At 37.3% G+C, this 23,157-nt stretch overlaps 1 protein-coding gene and 1 non-coding gene across 2 annotated transcripts in view; both read left to right on the top strand.

The window, feature by feature from the left end:
- Positions 1 to 23,157, top strand: part of LOC110439541 (NACHT, LRR and PYD domains-containing protein 3-like) — a 601,035-nt gene that overhangs the window by 191,903 nt on the left and 385,975 nt on the right. The gene's annotated exons all lie outside the window — the stretch shown is intronic.
- Positions 22,633 to 22,705, top strand: trnam-cau (transfer RNA methionine (anticodon CAU)). The gene has a single exon. It is a non-coding gene; the product is annotated as a tRNA-Met (tRNA).

The raw sequence follows: 23,157 nt of genomic DNA, 5'->3' as shown, positions 1-23,157 counted from the left end.
TCGACTTTTCATCAATTAGAAATTATCAGACCGGAGGTTTTGAATATCAGAAAATAGACTTTATTCTCCATAATAAAGCCGAGAAAGAGCAGAACAGACCCCAGAGCATTCTGAAGTCTCTCCGGGACACCTTCTAAAGTATCTGTGTTCTCCATAATCTTTATACAGGTAATTATGACACACCCCTTTGTGTCTCTTTTTAACGCTTGACCACTTTTGAATAGCTTTTCTAGTCTAAGGGGTCCTGCTATTCTTGGCTCTCAGCCCACCAGCTCATGTCAACAGAGATGTTACAGGTCTATGTCAGCAAAGTATAAATACAACTTATGCAAAGGAACTAAGGGTTTACATACATTGTTATGATAGGATAATAACTTGATAATATGTTACTCATTCTAACTTCTGCCACATATAGCTTCATACAAGTATTTAACATATATAATCAGTGCTTTACATATTCAGTTATTCTACACAATCAGCCATTCAGTAATAGCCTTCTCCTAGTGTTGCTTCTGTGCAGGCATACTCATATTACACAGTATTTTTAACACATGCTGGCATGTTTGCTGCAAACACTACATACATTTTGAGAAGAGAAAATTAACTGCTTTACACTTAGAAAATACTACACACTGAGAGAATAGAAATCTTCTTCAATCCCTCCTCTTAAGACTTTAGTCTTAATTTTATTGTCTTTTAACCCAAAGTGCAATTTCATAATCCAGTTCTCTTAATTACCTCTATCTAGTGACTGATATAAGCCACATATCTGTTATCAATTAACTAGATTATGCCACTGTACTTTGACAGAAGTCCAGCCGAACATCTCCCCTCTCTTTTGATTTGAAGGAAGTAAAAGACTGTACTCTGTTTTTTTCTCTTAACACATCAAAGACAACAATGTTTTAAGCATAAGTATTCAGTTGGTTCAGTGCTAGCTGCTGGTTTTCACACTCATGTAGAATATACTGAAGTGATATTATATATAGGAACCATAAAAGCAATATGCAAACAAATTCAATATACAAACATAAAAAGTATCAAATGTTGATCTTGATCTTTGGTCATCCTTGTTTCTCTTCTTCTAAGCTATCAGCATCTTCACTTGACTTTAATAGATGTTGATGGAGATGTGTGGTTAAGAGTCTGAGTTTTGAAATCTGCAGTTGTGCATTCATTATCCCTTGACTTGTGGCACTTCTGTATGTGGTATTCAGGCATATTATCAGAATCACTCTTTACTTTGTTCTGATTAACTTCTCCTTCCACACGTTGCACTTAGTAGTTTAGAGCTTTGTAATATTCAGGCTCCTCTGTTTCCGGTCAGCTTTCCCTTGCTGGAGTTGTTTCCTTTCGCTCCTTTGAGGCATTGGTACCCCATTAATGGCATCCACTTTGGCAGCTGTTGGATTTGCCCTCATCCAGATATGGTCCTTTCCTCCTGAGCTCTCTCCTTTTTCCAGAACATCCACAGATAGACTCGATCAGCTGGACCAATTGGACCTTGTATCACTGCTCTCTCACATGACTCCTTTCTGGTTTCCTGCACAGATATCGCTTTACACATTACACAAACCATTCCAAGAGGTTATGTGCAAGGTTATAGGTGAGATTATATGCAAGGTTTTATGCAAAGTTTCATGTGGTTTCTTGCAAGGGTCGACCCAATAGCAGTTCATGCAATGCAGTGTTAGATGCCTGTTTCTGTCAGTTTCCATGCCATCATTCACCAATGCACTTGTTAACACATTAAACCCATTAAGTTTATTATTTTCACATATTTCATTGAGCGTTGGCCTTGATGGATCATCTTCATCTCTTTCAGCCATTTCTGGTAATTGAGCATAATACAATTACTCTCTCTTTTGCTTTATTCACAATTTTTCATTTAGATGGTTTTATTTATTAATCACTTTTTAACTTTGATTTTAATTACTTTATGAATGCAAACCTTTTATGAACTTATTTCTGCTGGTGTTTCAAATCCTTGGAAGTACTTCTTTCGTCACAAATGAATAACTGTTCCTGCTTCATAATTTGCTTCTGGTACCATCTCTAATCATCTACTCATCATAGTTTCTCAACTGTGCTTGTTTACGGAATAATTCTCTATCCAGTCAACACCAAAAACAGTCATCATCTCTCACTGTTTGGAGCACTGGTCTCCAGCCAAGTCTTTTAATTGAACTAGATCTTTGTGAAGCTGTAGATAATTCAATCATCCACATATTGTGACAGTGTCCATCCTAAGATCTTCTCCCTTATTATAACCCTTATGCGTTCTGGTGTATACAGTATTTGCTAGTCATCAAGCTGCACAAGTACAAACAAGTTTCTACCCTCCTCTGGTAGTTACCTAAAATAAACTCAATAGAAACTAAGCACTTAATAATAATACAATACATTAATAGTAATACATTTACCATCCAAAAGAACATATCTCCACAAACAATATGAACTGGAAAATCTTCTCCTATTGATTGCTCTTAAATCATATTATCAAAATTAAGCCTCTTTTATCTGTCTTGATTAACCATTTATTTTAATTATCAAATTAACTTCAATTAAATATTATTAGTTACTTATAATTTATTACTCTTAAATTTAAATTTAAATAGAAATGTCTAGGAGAGATTGTTTATTACAGTAAATGTTTCTATTAATGCTCCTATTTTTACACTTTTCAATGGAGTTTTATACCTATTTCAGCATCTAGTGTTTTTCTTTCTGGGCAGATCTACATCTGATTTAATTTTAACCCTGACTATGCTGGCTGATTTCATCTGCATCTCAGTCCTGTAATGACAATCATTTAGTTGGAATTTGACACTTCTTTCCTTTACTAATTTATTTTCTGATCTATATATTAATTCCTTTTTTGTCTTTGAGTTATTTTCTTTGGGCTGACAATTATTTCCTAAGGCATTCCCCTCAATTGTTGTTCATACAATTTTGATGCACTTTTTTATCAGCTGACTAAAACTTACTGTATGTTTTGTAGGTTCCTTTTTGCTCTGTTTTAACTATTATTCCTTAATATTTTCTTCTAATTATTCTTCACATATGTTTTCATGTAAAACATTATCTTTTTCTTAAACACTTTTCTCTTTCAATTTTTCTTATAGTAATTTAGAACTGTTACTTTTTGACCTTATGTCCTGTGAATTTATTTCAAATTGTTATTTCAATCTTTCCTTTAACTATAAATCATTTTTCTAGATTTGAATTTTTCCAGTTTTCAATATCCAATCTTGATTTAGGTCATTCACAATAAGATTATGCTTAGATATTATTGCCTTATCAAAAGCTTTTTCTTTTTCTTTAGTTAGTCTCCTGCATTGTAATTTATCCTTCTATGTTTAAGGACCTTTATGATTAAACCTATTAAAACTTAAACCTAAATTATTTAACATTCATCATAATTTATAATTTCAACATTACACATTTAAAGTTTCACTGTAGAATTTCCTTATAACACTTTTTCTTACTTAAATATTTGCATGATAATAATTTCTCTCAAATTGACAGGAGTCTGATTTGATACAAGAATGGGTAGCTACACTTTTGTTCTTAATTTTCCTTCTGTAATGCTTGAACTTAATTTGGACTATAGGAGCTACTTTGAGGTGGACTGTCAGACTATCCCCCCTCGCAACCTGAGACAACTAGCTCACAGATTGGTGCTTCTGTGGTGTCCTGACATTTCTTCATATCAGGGCACAGTTTTTCCCCCTATCTCTTTGGGCTGGCTTCTTTCTTTGACTCAGCTGATGTAAAGTTCTGGTGGAGCGTTTTTTCTTTTTGATCAGTTCATCAGTCTCTTGTTAGTGTCTCTTTTGAATGTCTCTGAACAAATGTAGCTTTTTCAGTCCTCAGTAAATCCTGGGCATAAAGTTCATGTCACAAGTGTCCACAGCCATTTTGCTCTTTGTGTTTTTTCACACACCTTTCCATTTGCCAGTACACTTAGAGATGTCTGGTAGGTACGAGACTACAGTCCCCCAAAGTTCCCTATCCCTATGTCCTCTTAATTAATATATATAGAATTTAGCTCATGACTTAATAAATCTTATTTTTTTCTTTTTTTTTTCTTCTTTCCCATTTTTTCCTTCATCAAATAAAGACTCCTTTTATCCAATTTGTTTTTATTAATTCATTAATTTATTTATTTTGTTTGCTGTTTAACAACTTATTTTTTCTAATTCTCAATAATTTTTATCATATGTAAATATGCTTAATTTTCTATTTGTTAAATGTCCTTATAATAAATTTGTTTTTTGGCTTCAGATTGTGCTTCACTTATTTTTATTAATTTATTCTAGTGCTTCCTCACTAGTTACATTAAATCTTACATTATGTAATTTCTCTAACATTTCTGTTTTTAATTCACCAGCACTACATGGTGCTTACATCTGATATAACTGTTCAAAATCCTTACTGCAATAGCTTAGAGTTCATAGTACTAATTTAACTCCACATATTTGTTTACTTAAAGCATTTTTCCTAACAGAAATGCAATTTGTAATTCTCAATCACTTTTTAAGTACATAAAATATTAACTACAACATTTTTGAACTCACTATGATGTTCTTTAATGTCTCCTCAGTGTCTATGCTTTATATCTAACTCACTGCTTTTACTACAAATAGCTGTTGGCTCACAATGACAGCCTGTAGCTGACTTTAAGACAGATGACAAGTCAACTTAAGCCACAACAATTTTTTAGTGCACTTAAACATAATTTTATCTTTTAAAGCTAAATCTTGTTTTCTTCAAAATGTTACTGTTTTTTGTAATTTTTATCTTATCTGTTTAATATAAATTTTTAAACATCTTCTCTTTTTATTCCATTAAACAATGTTTGGACTTCCTTTTTCTCCATTTTCCTATGCTTCTTTTCCCTTTCAAAAATGAGCATTTTTGTCTCATAGATTTTCCTAATTCATTTTTCTTTAAACTTATTTTCCTTAAACATTTGATCATTAACTCTTCAATTAATCAATATTCATTAAAGTTTTTTCTTCTTATTCTTTATTTACTCAAATTATTAACTTATCTATTTTTTTCATACTGAAATTTATTTCCTGATCAATATAAATATTTATATCCATATATAGTAATTTCTATGCTTCAGTTTTTTATTTCTTAATATTTATTAATATATCTTCTAGTTGCGTTTTTTATTACACAACTCTGTTTATTAAATCTAATTCTATCATTGGTAATTCCTTATTTCATTTACCTTATATTACTTTATAATATTACTATTTATTTAATACCTTATAATATATCTTTACTCTGTAGCTTCTATCTGTCCTGTGAAACTTTTGTTCTTAAAATAGACAGATTCTTACCACTCCTGAACCAGACCTTCTTCCAGACTGTCAACATGTCAGGAATTTCAGTCCCCTCTTAGCCTAGTTCATACTTAAAAACACTTCAAAGACACAGAGATTATTCAGAAAAATGTTTAACTAGTATATTCTTGTTTTTAGTCTGTGTCTTTCAAATGCAATATGATCTCAATTAATCTTATAAGGCTTAATCCTCCTCTGTATCAAAATCTCTTCCCTAAACTGCATCACTCTCTATCTTATTGTTCTTAAATCACACAACATATGCAGTCCTTTTTATCTTATAATATAACAATGATAATTCTTTTAAACTCACTCTTATTGCAACCATACTTCTAAACACAATCATACTTCTCACTCATCCTAACTCATCTCTTACGCTGTGTAACCTGAACCTCACCTCTATTCTAGTCTCTCTAGAGCAAGGGTGGTAGCTTCTGCATACCAGTATCTTCAGTCCAACACAGACAAATACACAAATACTTACAATTAAATAAATACACTATACTACACTCCTCTTGAGTGACCTGTTACTTCTGCTCCTCTCTTTACTGCTCTTCAGTAAAAATAGCATTTTACAGGGTTTTTGCCTTTTTTCCCCCAACCTCCTGAATAATAATATTTATCATTATTAAAACAGAACGGGTACTCCGAGGTCTTTGCGCGCTTCTTTCTACTTTATTAATCTGTTTTAATCTCTTAACTGTCACCACACTTTAAGAACTTCCTCTTAAAACTTATAAATGCTCTATGCATATTCTTCATTATTAAAAATTTCCCAAACATGAGTAACAGTTACTAGTTAACGTTTATCCTATCCATCAAGGCCCTCTTAGGAAAACACAGATCATTTGCATGCAAAATAACAATCTTCTGGTATTCAAAACCCTTGTTTCCTTTTTTATGTTTACTTTTACTTTTTTAGTTTTACTTGTAGTTCGTTATAGCTGGAGAAACAGTTCAAGTGACTTTTTACCGTTACAAGCAGGTCCTTGGCAGAAAAAACACAAACGTATAAGCTTAAAATTGCTTACCGTTTTTTATTGTGGCCTGTCATGTCCTCGGTTTGATCATCTGGGCCACTGGTTGTTGTTGTTTTGTTTGTATTATCTATGTGCCTTTCCCTAGCATGTTTTGTTTTGATCCTCCGCCACATGCCTTCTGTTTACTCTCTAATTCCACGCCCATCCTCCTGTTTAAGCTATTACGTTATTAAGTTAATGTCACTCACCTGTTCTTCTTGATTTCTCCCTCTATTTATTCCTTCCCTTAGCGCTGTCCTGTGTCAGATTGTTGTTTGCCCTTCTCGTGTTTCCCTCGATCTCCCGGTCCTGTCCAGTCAGCCTTTTTCCTGTTGTTTCTGAATCCCGGTCTACATCTTTGATTTTGCCTTTTTCTGCTACCAGGCCCGTTCCTGTTTAGTTTCATTCCTGCTGCTCGCCTGTCTCTTCTCTCCGCTTCAGCTATCCATTTTTCGTCCTCCTCCAGCCCCGCAGCGCTCACTCTTCCTCGCGGGTGTCGCGGCCCAGGAAACGCAACCCAGCGGTATCGCCCCCTGCCGGCGGTACCTATTATTACACCCTCTGGGAGAAGCCTGTCCTCTCTACGAAGAGGTTTTTGTTCCTTGTTTTTTTTGTTGGATTTTTTGGACAATTTTGTTACTTTTTTCCCTTTTTTCTGACTTTAGTTTTCTAAGACTTTTTTCCTCTACGGAGAGTTTACGTTTAAGTTTTTTCCCTCTGGAAGTTTTTGAGAATCCTCCATACTGAAGCTATTGAACATCTAATTTTCCTCTCCGGAGCTGTTTTTGTTGAAGAACCTTTTTCCCCTCTGAGTTTGCTATTTTGCTTATATTTGAATAAACTGTGAAGGACCTGCATTTGTGTCTTCTGTTTGCCTTGATCAGATCCCTGACAGTGGCCACATATTTGTGTTTTTCCTCCAAGCCCCAGCATGTCCAGTGTCACCCGTTCGTCTCTTTCCAGCCCCACGTTGGGCGCCATTTGTCGTAAATTCGACGTCTTATAAATTAGAAATTATTAGACCAGAGGTTTTGAATATCAGAAAATAGACTTTATTCTCCATAATAAAGCCGAGAAAGAGCAGAGCAGACCCCAGAGCATTCTGAAGTCTCTCCTGGACACCTTCTGAAATATCTGTGTTTGTTACAATTTTTATACAGGATTATTTGACACACCCCTAAGTCTCTTTTTCACTCTTGACCATTTTTGAATAGGTTTTTAGTCTAAGGGGTCCTGCTATTCTTGGCTCTCAGCCCACTAGCTCATGTCAACAGAGATGTTACAGGTCTATGTCAGCAACTGTTTTGACACCAAAGTTCTCTCTCCATAGATGCAACTTATGCAAAGGAACTAAGTGTTTACATACATTGTTATGATAGGATAATAACTTGATAATATGTTACTCATTCCAACTTCTGACACATATACCTTCATACAAGGTATCATACATACCTTCAAGTATTTAACATATATAATCAGTGCTTTACATATTCAGTTATTCTACACAATCAGTCACTCAGCCTTCTCCTAGTGTTGCTCCTGTGCAGGCATACTCATCTTACACAGACATATCACTTTATTTTTAACACAGGATGGCATGTTTGCTGCAAACACTACATACATTTTGTGAAGAGAAAATTAACTGCTTTACACTTAGAAAATACTTCACACTGAGAGAATAGAAATCTTCTTCAATCTCAGCCTGCCTGTTGGATATTTCACACTGGATGAAAGATCATTATCTTCAGCTGAACCTCGCAAAAACAGAAATGCTTGTAGTTTCTGCCAACCCGACTCTACACCATAACTTTTTAATCCAGATGGATGGGGCAACCATTACTGCATCCAAAATGGTGAAAAGCCTTGGAGTAACGATTGATGACCAACTAAACTTCTCTGACCACATTTACAGAACTGCTCGATCGTGCAGATTCGCACTCTGTAACATCAGAAAGATCCGACCCTTCTTATCTGAACATGCAGCTCAACTCCTTGTTCAAGCTCTTGATCTCTCCAAACTGGATTACTGCAACTCTTTACTAGCTGGGCTTCCAGCTAACTCTATCAAGCCTCTTCAGCTGCTCCAGAACGCAGCAGCACGAGTGGTCTTCAATGAACCTAAATGAGCACATATCACTCCACTGCTAGTCCGTTTGCACTGGCTGCCAGTTGCTGCTCGCATCAAATTCAAAGCTCTGATGTTTGCCTACAAAGTGACTTCTGGCCTTGCTCCTTCTTATCTGCACTCACTTCTGCAGATCTATGTGCCCTCCAGAAACTTGCGTTCTGTGAATGAACGTCGCCTCGTGGTTCCATCCCAAAGAGGGAAGAAATTACTTTCGCGAACAATCGCACTTAATCTGCCCAGTTGGTGGAATGAACCCTAACTGCATCAGAACAGCAGAGTCACTCGCTATTTTCAAGAAACGACTAAAAACTCAACTATTAAGTCTCCACTTCACTTCCTAATCTGCAATTGCCTCTCTGGATATCACACTAACTGTACAAAAATAAAATAAAATAAAATACTAATACTACTAATACTTTCCTTCTTAGACTTTACAGACCTGAAACTTGCCTATAGCACTTATTCATTGTTGCTCTTATAGTTGTGTAAATTGCTTCCTTGTCCTCATTTGTAAGTCGCTTTGGATAAAAGCTTCTGCTAAACGACTAAATGTAAATGTGAATGTAAGAGTCTCATGCTCTAGCGACTGAGCTAGCCGGGCTGATGAGAAGCTCTTTCAAGAGCTAGACACCGTTTTCAGTAATACCTTCCCTACTCGTGACAATCTTCTGCTAAATCCTGATTTCATCTTGTAACGCTGGACAGAATGTGGCCCTGGATATATGCCCAGTGCACGTGTTAGCAGTTGCAAGGCAGCAAAATGCCTAATTTGTGCCTGGGTGGGCTTGAACAACCAACCTTTCTGTTAACAGTCTAACGCGCTAACCGATTGCACCACAGAGACTTAGTAAAAGGTCACCTACAGTGGTAGAAAGGCGGAACTTTGTCTCAAAAGGTCTGCTATATGAACCCTTATGAAGGTTTGCTGTTAGAGAGAGGCAACAGAAATGCCCAACGTGGGGATCTAACCCACGACCTTAAGATTAAGAGTCTCATGCTCTTCCGACTGAGCTAGCCTAGCTGATAAGGCGCCATTTGAAGAGAAAGACACCGTTTACAGTAATACCTTCCCTACCCGTGACAATCTTCTGCTAAATCCTGATTTCATCTTGAAACGCTGGACAGAATGAGGCCCAGGATCTATGTCCAGTGCAAGTGTTAGCTGTGGTAGAAAGGCGAAACTTTGTTTCAAAAGGTCTGCTATATGAACCCTAATGTAAGTTTGCTGAGAGAGAGAGAGAGGTAACAGAAATGCCCAACGTGGGGATCTAACCCACGACCCTGAGATTAAGAGGCTCATGCTCTACCGACTGAGCTAGCCGAGCTGATGAGGAGCCATTTGAAGAGTTAGACACCGTTTACAGCAATACCTTCCCTACCTGAGACAATCTTCTGCTAAATCCTGATTTCATCTTGTAACGCTGGACAGAATGTGGCCCTGGATATATGCCCAGTGCACGTGTTAGCAGTTGCAAGGCAGCAAAATGCCTAATTCGGCCCTGGGTGGGCTTGAACCACCAACCTTTCAGTTAACAGCCGAACGCGCTAACCGATTGCACCACAGAGACTTAGTAAGAAGTCACCTACAGTGGTAGAAAGGCGGAACTTTGTTTCAAAAGGTCTGCTATATGAACCCTAATGAAAGTTTGCTGAGAGAGAGAGGCAACAGAAACACCCAACGTGGGGCTCGAACCCACGACCCTGAGATTAAGGGTCTCATGCTCTACCAACTGAGCTAGCCGAGCTGATGAGGAGACCTTTCAAGAGTTAAACACCATTTAGAGTAATACCTTCCCTACTTGAGACAATCTTCTGCTAAATCCTGATTTACCTTCTGACCTTAACAGGTGGAGTTTTGGTTTAACGTCACTTATCAGTCATTCTGCAGTCCCTTGGCTCTTTGCAACCCCTGGACATTACTTCCTCTTTCTGTAACCTTTCTCTACATACCAAAACTGAACACTTCCGTGCATCTTTAATATATTTCACAACTTCTACAAGCATCAGGACAACTTGTGACATGTCTAGACTATAGTTCTGGAACAAAGGCCCCCACCCTCAATTTATTCTTATTCTGCTTTTCCACTTGTCAGCAGTTCTTCTAAAAAGTATGCAGCACAGTAAAAAAAAGGAAGTTTGTCTGGTCAAGATGTTTTATAATACAAAAGAGAAAGATTGATTAATCTGTTGTTAGTCTAAACATTTTTCTAATAAAAAATAATAAAACCAATAATAAAAATAAATTCCTTTTCTCCAACATGTGCCAACGCTGAAGTCGAGAGAAAACAGAGGTATGACGTGTTTGACTATTTATAGGGGTTTGCTCTTGAGCTGATTGGATAATAGAATGATTGTGTGTGTGATGAATTAGCCTCGTCAAACACTAATCATGCTCCTACCGAAATTTGTTTATAAAACATCACTTATTCATTTCATTTTGTAAATGTTATTTTCGAGGCTGATCTCAAAAGTATAAATCATTTTAATAATAACCTTCAGCATGCAGTGGGACAGTTTGCTGCTGAGTGTGACATGACAGGGAAAGAAACAGCTCCTCTAAGTCAGAATTTGACTGGAAAAAGGTGGCCATCTTGTTTGAAGGGGAGTCCTTTTTTATGAGGAATGGAATGTGAGATTAAAAGATGGATCGGTGCAGCGGCAGCAATAATGCAGTTGATGTGATTGTCTGTTGTGGTAAAGGAGCTGAGATGAAAGGTAATATTCTTTACTTATTACTTTACTAATATTCTTTACTCTTTATTTACTGCTCAATCTACGTTCCTACTCTCACCTATGGTCCTCACTGAAAGGACAAGATCTCGGATACAACGGGACACATTTTACAAAGTGTTATGACCCGCCTGTTTGAGTCATTAAAGATAAAAGAGAGATGAGCCAACAAAATAGCCTGAACGCAAATTATTTATTATAAAATGTAACTCATAGAACAATTAATCAAAGCAACCAACAAATGTCTAGGGATAATAATGAAGATAAAGAACTTAGGATATAAATCACAACAACACTTTAACTACATAATATAAGTAATGCAAAACAAAACCATAAGGTTAAAGAATCAATGAGATGGCAGGTCTTGACATGAGGACTTCCGAGTAGTCATAGCGTCCTGGGTTAGCTAGCTAAACAACTTTTATATATCCATTAATGAGTAAATAGGCATCCAATCAGGATTTACCACAAACTCCAATCTGGAGTCCTTGGATCATCAAAGTGTCTTTTTTTTTTTACTTTAATTTTTATTGATTTTTTAGTAGGTCATAATTGATTACAATCAAATGCAATATTACAAATAGTAGAAAAGGCTAATTTGAGTCAGATTTGACAAGCCATTTCAATAACAAGCAAATAACTAGAACAATAAAAAAAAAACAACAACAACAAAACAATAATAGATAAATAAATAAAATAAGATAGAAACAGAGCCTGTGTTAAGAATACTGTAGAAAAATAAATAAGTAAATAAAAAGAGAAAAAAAAAAAACATGGTTTATACAAAAAGGAAGGCAATTGGGTACATAAGAATAGGCACAGTTGACTTATATGTCTGAAACTTAAGCGAGTACAGTCTGAGAGCCAGTCCCTAATGATTTGTCAATGTAAATTATCCATTTTTGCCATCTTTTGGCATACAAGTCCACCTTCAAACGTAACACACCAGTCATATGTTCCAATGTCCTTATTTCCTGAATTACATCAAGCCATTGTTGTTGTTTAGGTGAATCAGGCTTATACCAGCTTCTGGTTATGGTTTTCCTGGCTGCTGTAAGGAGTATTTTTACCAGGTATCGATCCTCCTGAAGTGTAACCAGTGAAATATGACCCAAGTACAGGACAATACATGTAAATGGAATCTCATACCCAAGCACCTTTGTTAAGGTTAAGTGCACATCATTCCAAAATGGCTTCAGTTTTTCGCATCCCCAAAAAATGTGTGTATGGTGTGCTTCTAAGCAGCCACATTCTCTCCAACATTGCTGGGGTGTAGAAGAAGCTTTACTGCTGATTTTAGGTGTTATAAAGAATCGTACCAAATTCTTCCAATTGAATACCCTCAGTTGTTGTGAGCTTGTGGAGGAATGTTGAATTTCGCACATATCTAACCATACCTCTGGTAGAATTTCTACATTCAATTCTTTTTCCCACCTTGATTTAAGGTATAATGTTGAGTTGGTCTTACTTTCCATAATACTTACGTAAAAACTAGAGATTATTTTTGCACATTTACTATCTGATTTGTAAGCATTCATCATAATCTTTACAACTGGGCTAATTTCGTGTGACGTTTCCATTTTTATTTCTCTGTAAAAATAATCTCTGAATTGTATAAACCTAAATAAGTCCCGATTAGTAAGAGAAAGTTTTTCTTTGAGTGTTTGGAAAGTCTGTAATTCCTTGTTTTCCAATACTGTACATATTGCACTAATGCCTTTTGTTGCCCATTGCTTAAATGTGGCGTCGCTTTCACCTGGTTTAAATTGAGTGTCAAAGGCTATCCATCGAAGAACTTTTTGGTCTTTGCTTAATTTAAATTGTCTAGTAAACTCAAACCAAAACTCCACTGCTCCAGAGGTTATTGAATCCAATTGACTTTTGACTACCGAAGGGATTTCTTTTTCTCCAAGAATTGACTGAATCTGATAACCCGCCGTATATGTCTCAATTTCTTTCCATCTGGCAAAATAATTGTTGTTACACCAAAGAAAAAGTGGACGGAACTGAGCTGCGTAAAAATAATCTTTGAGATTCGGCAGGGCCATTCCTCCTTTTTGCTTGGACAACTGGAGTGTTGTGTATCTTATTCTAGGCTTCTTTCCATCCCAAATAAACCTGGAAATAAGTTTGTTCCAGATTATAAACTGATGTTTAGGTATCTCTATTGGCAGGGCTTGAAATAGGTATAGTAGTCTAGGTAATATGTTTGTTTTGATGACGTTTATCTTACTAGCAAAATCCAATGGGTAGGTAGACCACCGTTCCATATCGCTTTTAATACTCTGGTTAATCACATTATAGTTTGCACCGTACAGACTACTCAGGTTTTTTGTAATAATCACCCCTAAATATTTTATTTCTTTCATGTCCCATTTTAAATTATATCTATGTCTGATTTCCTCAGAAGGTTTGTAATTAAATGACAAAAGTTGTGTCTTCGCAATATTTAGTTTGTACCCAGCAAAGAAGTTAAATTCGTCGAGGAACTCCATCAGTACAGGGAGGGAAGCCTCAGGATCTGTTAAATGGATCAAGACATCGTCTGCAAATAAACTAATTAAATGATCTTTATGTCCTATTGTAATGCCTTGTATTTGTTCATGTTGACGGATTGCCTGGGCCAGGGGTTCAATATAAACAGCAAATAATGTGGGACTAAGGCAACAGCCCTGTCTAGTTCCTCTTTGTAAACTAAACGATGGAGATAATGACCCATTAATTTTTATTTTGGCAATAAACAAAATGTTTATTGAAGCCGAATCTAACCAAAGTTTGGTAAAGAAATTCCCAGTTGACCCGATCAAAGGCCTTTTCGGCATCCAGACTTAGTAATACTGCTGTCTTATTTTCCCTTTCTATTTTATCTATAAGATGCAGCGTCCTCCTAATATTATCATGTGTTTGACGGCTTTTTATGAATCCTGTCTGATCCTTGTCAATTAATTCAGGAAGGATAGTCTCTAATCTTTTGGCTATAATTGATGTATATATCTTATAATCTATATTAAGAATTGAAATGGGCCTATAATTGCCGCTAAATTCCCTGTCCTTACCCTCCTTTGGGAGTACTGAGATGATAGCCTCGTTCCATGAAGGTGGAAGTTTACATTCTGTTTTAATCCAGTTAAATGTTTTTAATAGAAGTGGGGCTAGTATTTCTTTAGAAGTTTTATACCACTCGGCTGGAAAGCCGTCGCTACCTGGTGTTTTAGATGTTTTTAGTCTCCCAATCGCATTATTTATCTCTTCTAGTGTGAAATCTGCTGTAATGAAATCATTTTGTATTTTGCCTATACTTGGTAAATCTAGTTCATTAAGAAAATTTCTTGTCGCTTCCATTTTAGAGTTAGAAGCATCCGTATACAGTTGTTTATAATAATTTAGAAAAATGTCCTCTATTTTCTGTGGATGATAAACCAAATTATTTGTTTGTGGGTCTCGTATTCTATGAATAGTGCTATCAACTTCTTGTTTACGTAAGCGTCGGGCAAGCAATTTTGCTGCTTTAGGGCCGGATTCGTAATATGTCTGCTTATAGAATCGAGCTTTCTTCTCAACATCTTGTTCCAACAGGCTGTTAATCTGTTTCCTTATTTGCTGCATACGTGATAGTAGGTTTGGATCCCTGTTTATTTTGTGTTGTTGCTCCACATTTAATAAGTCTGATGTTAGGGTATTGTACTCCATAATTCTCTTTTTTTTATTTTGCGCTGATAGTGCAATCAAATTCCCACGCACCACAGCCTTCAATGAGTCCCATACTATGGATGGGTCTACCTCTCCATTATCATTTATCCTAATATATTCTTTTATATTTAATTTTATCTGTTCTGTATTTGCTTTGTTATTTAACAAACCCACATTCAACCTCCAACCTGTCTTTCTCTTCCTTCCTTCTATTTGAACTGTCAGGTACAAAGCGCTGTGGTCAGAGACCTCAGCTACTCCAATGCTACAATCTTTCACCCTATAACAGTCATTTTTTGGCATAAAAAAATAATCAATCCTAGAGTATGTACGGTGGGGAGCTGAGTAATGAGTGTAGTTTTTGAGAGATGGATTAATATGTCGCCAGACATCGCAGTATCCTATGTCATCCCAGGCTGTGTTAATTAATTTTGATATTTTGCTCCCATTTCTTTTGCTATTAGTTGTGTCTAACTGGTGGTTTAGTACCACATTGAAATCTCCACCACATATACAAATACCCTCTGCTTCCAGTACAATTACATCCATTAATGATTTGAAGAACAGTTTACTAGTATCGGGTGGAGCATATACATTTACTAAAGTTATTAACTCCTCTTCAATTTTACCCTTAACAATAAGATATCTCCCATCCTTTTCTTTTATTTCCTTATATAATTCGAATTTAAATTTATTAGCAACAAGAATAGCAATTCCCCTTCTATGTGAATGCTCATATGAATTGTAATAAGTATTTTTAAAGCCAAATCTCTTTAATTTCTCATGCTCTTGTTGAGAGAGATGAGTTTCTTGCATAAAAATAATATCTGCTTTCTCTTTTTCAAATTTTGTCAATACCTTTGACCTTTTAATTGGGTTACCCAAACCGTTCACGTTTAAAGACATTAGCTTAACCTCAGTAGACTGTACCATCATCAAAAAGAGTCATTCTTACACCACTATGTTTCCACAGGCAAACCTTAAATAAAATAAACTGTAACACAGAAACAAGCCAAGAACTGCTTAGAACAAGCATTATAACAGAAAAGAATAAAGACTTCCAAAGTCTGAAGAGCGTTCTCACGTTTTCAGTTGAGGAGGGGGAAATCCTCTCTCCCGGAAAGGGCCCCCTCACCAATGAGTCCGCTACAGAGTGTATCATAGATCACTTACGTGTGTCCAATGGCACAGCTGACCTCGTCATCCCGCCAGCCGGCGCACATACATTAAACATCATTATGTAAAGGGTTGCTATAACGTGGGTTTTTAAACATTGCTGCGACCATGTTCAAATTCCCGTAGGCGTTCTTTAGCTCTTCTGGCAGTGTCCACACTCGTGGTTGATCCCACTCGCTGCCACGATGTAGCCCGCTGGAGACGATCCAACAGGTGGCTCTTACCCGGCGGTCTCACGGGCATCTCCACGCTGTATCCCCGCCGACGCAGCTCCTGCGCTGCCTCCCCGCCACTGCCGTACACCTGCACTCCTTCTTCCCAGTGAATGCGTATCCGATTGAAGGGCGTCTGAAAACGGATGCCCTTTTCTTTAAGAGCCTTTTTAATATTGGCGTACGCTTTGCGCTGATGGAGAACGGTGGCTGTATAGTCATGGTCGAAAAACAGCGGTTTATCTTCCATCATGATTTTCTTTCGCCAGGCTTTTTGAATAACCATCTCCTTGATGCTGTACTGCTGGAAATTTACTATAATGGACCACGGACGCGAGTTTGGGCCCGGTCTAGGCGCCAGGGCTCTGTGCGCGCGTTGTATTTGCAAGTCCACGTCGCCGAGCTCAAATTCGGAGCGGAGCATTTTTTCAACAAATTCTATCACCGAGCCTTGTTCAGCGTTCTCTGGTACACCATGGATCCTGATATTGTTTCGTCGAGCCCTCGATTCAATATCGTTCAACCTGTCTTCTAGTTTCTGTTGATCCTTTATTGCCTGTTGAAGGGCGGAGTTGGCCTCCGCACTCCATGTTTCGGTGTCATCGATCCGCGTCTCCATCTCGTTAATTTTCCTACCGTGTTCTTGCATGGTTAGCATGTTCGTTGAAAGTTGCTGGTTAACTTCTTGTTTGAACTCAATGAACTCTTCTCTCATATCATGCTTAATTTCGTCTTTGAATGTTTTTAAGTCTTCCTTAAGTTCCGACTTCAGATCGCTGATCTGTTTGCTTAAGGTTTCAAGCCCCGTGGACACATTCTCAGATGTTGATTCGCCTCCATTTTGTCGGTCCTCTTCTTCCCGCATGTCGTCCTCCTCGTCTAGGCCTGCACGGTGTGGGTGGTTACTCGTTGTACTTTGCGCCCCTTTACCTCTGCCTTTCTTTCCCCCCGTCATATCAATGAAGGAAAATCACTTTTTAAAAATCTAAAATAATTACACGGGGGTAAATATAACGCCGACTTGCGAGAGCTAAGCGCTCAACCTGCCATTTCCCTCTGCAGCCAAACCGGAAGTCCCGGAAAGGGCTTTAAGTGTAAAAGAAGCCTCAACACTCACATGAAGCTTCACAATGGAGAGCAGAGTCCTCAACAATGAGCCCTTGTCCACACAAACACGGGTATATTCAAAACGGCAGCTTTTTCATGTAGTTTGGCTGTTCATTCAAGTGAAGTTTATTTATAAACTACTTTCGAGAGGATCACATGCTTATGATGGTCCACGGCTGGTCCAGCATTAGCTAAAACATGATTCACCAATGAGATAATTCCTAACTCACTATGAATAACAAGAGTTTCTTAAAGCTGCGGTCACACTAGAGTTTGAGCTTGTGAAATTCGGTTGTACGGCGCTGTGAAAAGGGGCGGGATCAAACAATATTTTTTAGAAATAAAAAAATGAGCAATTGCTCCATGGTTTAAACTTCTGTCCAGAGAGGTCATGTTTTGATTCTCGATTGGTCTCACGCAGTCAAGTGATGTGATTTCGCAGGTCAGAGTTCACCAAGCATGAACTTTGCACTTCAGCAACCTGCGAAACTTGACGCATGACCCTGTGTTTTTGGTCTGATTCACGTGCGTATGAATGCAAGTCTATGGGAGGAAAAGCCCAGTGTGACCGTAGCTTTACTCAGTTATCTTTGTCTTGAAGAATCCCTCTCCCACCCTTACTCCCCCTCCTTTCTAGATTGGGCAACACGGCAGCCAATGATTAGCCAGTGGTTAGCACTGTTGCCTCACAGTAAGAATGTCGCAGGTTAAAGTCACTACTAACCAGTTGACATTTTTGTGCAGAGTTTGTTCATTCTCCCTGTGCTCGTGTGGGTTTCCCCTGGGTCCCCTGGTTTTCTCCCACAGTCCAAAAACACACAACCTAAGTAAACTGAACATTAAATTGGCACCATAGTCGAGCTCTTAGTAAGCCTTATATCTCCCTTTAGCCGACCCTATATCTGTCATTAGAATAGAAAGAAGTCTGGGGAGTTCATCGAGATCTACCTGAGCTCACACTCCCCTCTTGTCCTGCTTACGGGAGGTAGCCCAGGGCTCGAGGTCTCTCCCGGTATAGCATGCCAAACAAGTGTGAACTCTTGAATGCATATCAAGTTACTGATAATGAAACCCTTTGAACACCTGAAAATTGAAACTCAACTGAAAAGGGGTGAAGATTTTGCCAGCTGTTTTGTCGTGTAGATCAGGGGTCACAGCCCAGTACCAGGTTGTGAGAGTTAATATCGGGCTTCAAGAAGGCAAAATAACTCTATATGTTAATAGATTGTATTGGCTTGTTTCATATGCAACAAGTATCTGCTTCTGATAAGGTGTGGACCAAATGACTCAAGAGATGTGACCCAACCAAAGCAGTTGGGTAATCTCCAGGGGGGTTTCATTCTTTGTTATAAATTAGTGTCTCACAGACTGTACTTTGGTTTAAGTTACTTGAAGACGGACAAGTTAACATCACTGCTGATGAACTGCACAATTAATTGTCTTCAATAAAGTCTTCTCCCTTTAAGAACTTTGGTCAGCTTACTTATTTGATGTATTAGAGTCATCTATACATTGGCGAGCCACCCAAGAATGGTTAAGCCAAATACAGCAAAATCTGAAATGTGCTTAAACTTATTATGAACCGATCACCATATTTGTGCAGAGTTCCATACAATTCTTTCATGTTGTCACAACACAAATTAGGTTAACTTAACACTTTTAATAAATGTATTTGGACTGAACATTAAGTTGTCCCAATGAAATCTCAAGAGTTGTGTTATTTCAGCACATTTTAGTTAAGTAGTTTGAACAAGTAAAAAAAAAGTTTATTTTTCTGTTTAATGGAGATAAGATTTATTCAGCACATTTTAAAACATAATAGTTTTAATAACTAATCTCTAATAACTGATTTATGTTATGTTTGCCATGATGACATTAAATTAAACAATTTATTGTATAAGGATGGTTTGTTCTGTAGACTATTGGGGAAAAAATAGCTTAAAGGGGCTAATGGTTTTGTCTTTAAAATGGTTTAAGTATAAAGTTTAGAATAAAAAACAGCTTTTATTCGAGCTGAAAAAAAACAAATAATACTTTCTCCAGAAGAAAAGAGAAAGAGGAGACTTTTTTAGCCTAATATGAGTTTATAAATCTTAAAGTCACACTTTAAAAGAAACTCCATACCACCAACTTTTTTAAAATAAGATTTGGGATTATATACTACATCTAATTTTTATGTTTTTATTAATTTTTTTTTTTTTTAAATGTTCAAAAAATATGCAAACCAAGTAGGCATTACATGCATAAACAAGGAAAAAGTAATACAATTACAATAATAGGCAGACACAAATATAGGAAAAAAATTGCGTATAGTAATGACTCTTGTATTTTCTGTAAAAAAGTAAATAAATACAAATTAAATTAATAATAAAACAAAAACAAATATATTAGAAAAGTTTATGCAATATATGTATACATACACACACACACACAGTACTGTGCGCTGGTCAGTTGGCATTTCTGTTTGGAGTTTGCATGTTCTCCCAGTGTTCGCGTGGGTTTCCTCTGGGTGCTCTGGTTTTCCCCACAATCGAAAAAACATGCGGTACAGGTGAATTGGGTAAGCTAAATTGTCTACTATATGCAAGAAAAAGAGAAAGGGGGTGTTTTAATAGGTTTAGATCTGGAGAAGGCTTTTGACAGGGTAGAGCATGATTTTTTATTTGCAGTTCTTAAGGAGTTTGGTTTTGGGGAAAATGTTAGAAAATGGATTCAAATTTTTTTATACAGATATTTTAACTTGTATTAAATGTATTTTTTTTAACAGAATGTCTTCAACCAACTAGATCAATAAGGCAAGGATGTCCATTGTCTGCTTTATTATACACACTGGTAGCTGAGCCACTGGGACTGGCAATAAAATCAGATAGAAGCATTAAAGGGATACAAACAGAAAACAATGACAACAGAGAAGCTGTGTATCAATACGCTGATGATACTACATCGTTGGGGATTTTAGAGCGATATTGTAAAGCATCAGGAGCTAAGGTTAATGTTGGAAAAAGTTTATGCATGAGGGTGGGAAGAGTAAAAGAAATAACACAACATATACCCTTTAAAGAAGAAAAGGAACATACAAAAATGTTGGGAATTTGGGTAGGGATGGATTCTAATGAAGCAGATATTTTAAATTGGAAGAGAGTTTTAAATGGAATTGAGAAAAGACTGAGATTTTGGAAAACTAGAAATTTGACGTTAAAAGGAAAGTATTCATCTTAAATGCTTTAATGTTGTCAAAGGTCTGGTATGTGTTAAGTGTAACTGCGTTGCCTGAAGTATACTATGAAAAAATAAATGATGTAGTTTTAAAGTTTTTGTGGGGAAATGGAAGAGCCAAGATAGCTTATTATACTTTGATTGGGGAGGTAAAAGAAGGAGGTCTGGGACTTTTGGATAGTTTTTTAAAAATGAAAACATTAACAATTAAGATTATTCAAAGATTTTTGGAAGGGAAAATGGGTGTGATTTGGAAAAGTGTGTTGGATTATTATTTGAAGAAATGTGGACATTTTAATATGGGATGTAATGTTTTATTGATGAAGATGAAGAAACTGATGATAGCAGGTCTGCCAAAATTTTATGTTGAGGTCTTAGAATCATGAGGGGGATTTTTAGAAAATGTGTTGATTATACCAAAAGCAAGGGCGCAGATTCTAGAACAACCACTTTTACTGAATTCAACAATTTTAAGTGAAGGAAATGTTTTATATTTTAAGGAATGGTGGGACGGAGGATTAAGACAAGTTAAAGATGTATTATATGAAGTAATAAAAGGATTTGTACCATTAAAAGTAATTGTGGAGGATGGTTATAAAAGAGTTGTTAAAGCAAAATTACAAAGACAATGTCATGAGTTGAAAAAAGCAATACCAAAAGACTGCATTGAAATAATTGAAAAAAAAAAAAAAAATAGTTGAGCGATGAAGATGAATTACTAGAGACCTATTTTAAGAAGAAAAATGGAGAGATCAATGAGCTTATGTACAGTTAAGAGTTTTTACGCTATTTTTAGATAAAAGGCTTTTGTAAGACCTATAGCACTCAACTAATTAACAAAATTTTAATTATTTATTGAGACATATTCGCATATTAATATAAATGAGTAAAGAAATAAAATGAATAGTATAAATGAATAAAATGGGTATTAAACAAGATATAATGACCCAAAGGTTGGTGATTCGAGCCCACCCACTGACGAATTACACACTTTGCTGCCTTGCAACTGCTAACATGTGCACTGGGCATAGATCCTGGGCCACATTTTGTCCAGCGTTACAAGATGAAATCAGGATTTAGTAGAACATTGTCATGGGTAAGGAAGGTATTACTGTTAACAGTGTCTAGTTCCAGTGGGGACTCCTCATCCGCCTGGCTAGTTCAGTCGGTAGAGCATGAGACTCTTAATGTCAGGGTCGTGGGTTCGAGCCCCACGTTGGGCGTTTCTGTTATTTTCTCTCTCTATCTCAGCAAACTTACATTAGCGTTCGTATAGCAGACCTTTTGAGACAAAGTTCCGCGTTTCTACCACTGTAGGTGACCTTTCACTAAGTCTCTGTGGCGCAATCGGTTAGTGCATTCGGCTGTTAACTGAAAGGTTGGTGGTTCAAGCCCACCCAGGGACGGATCAAGCATTTTGCTGCCTTGTAACTGCTAACACGTGCACTGGACATAGATCCTGGGCCACATTCTGTCCAGCATTACAAGATGAAATCAGGATTTAGCAGAAGATTTTCACGGGTAGGGAAGGTATTACTGTAAACGATTTCTGGTTCCTAAAAGAGCTTCTCATCATCCCCGCTAGCTCAGTCGATAGAGCATGAGACTCCTAATCTCAACGTCGTGGGTTAGAGCCCCACATTGGGCGTTTCTGTTACCTCTCTTACTCTCAGCAAACTATCATTAGGGTTCATATAGCAGACCTTTTGAGACAACGTTCCGGGTTTCTACCACTGTAGGTGACCTTTCACTAAGTCTCTGTGGCGCAATCAGTTAGCGCGCTCGGCTGTTAACTGAAAGGTTGGTGGTTTAAGCCCACCCAGGGACGGATTAAGCATTTTGCTGCCTTGTAACTGCTAGCACGTGCACTGGACATAGATCCTGGGCCACATTCTGTCCAGCTTTACAAGATGAAATCAGGATTTAGCAGAAGATTGTCACGGGTAGGGAAGGTGATACTGTAAACAGTGTTTAGCTCTTAAACGTCCATCTCATCAGCCTGGCTAGCTCAGTCGGTAGAGCATGAGACTCATAATGTCAGGGTCGTGGGTTAGAGCCCCACGTTGGGCGTTCCTGTTACTTTTCTCTCTCTCTCCCAGCAAACTTACATTAGGTTCATGTAGCAGACTTTGAGACAAAGTTCCGCGTTTCTACCACTGTAGTTGACCTTTCACTAAGTCTCTGTGGTGCAATCGTTTAGCGCGTTCGGCTGTTAACTGAAAGGTTGGTGGTTCAAGCCCACCCAGGGACGAATTAGGCATTTTGCTGCCTTGCAACTGCTAACACGTGCACTGGACATAGATCCTGGTCCACATTTTGTCCAGCGTTACAAGATGAAATCAGGATTTAGCAGAAGATTGTCACGGGTAGGAAGGTATTACTGTAAACGGTTTCTGGTTCCTAAAAGAGCTTCTCATCATCCCCACTAGCTCAGTCGATAGAGCATGAGACTCTTAATCTCAGCGTCGTGGGTTAGAGCCCCACATTGGGTGTTTCTGTTACCTCTCATTCTCTTAGCAAAC

Source organism: Danio rerio, chromosome 4, assembly GCF_052040795.2.
Source record: "Danio rerio strain M-AB ecotype USA chromosome 4, GRCz13ab, whole genome shotgun sequence".
NCBI lineage: Eukaryota > Metazoa > Chordata > Actinopteri > Cypriniformes > Danionidae > Danio > Danio rerio.
This window is presented reverse-complemented; position numbering and strand designations above follow the sequence as displayed.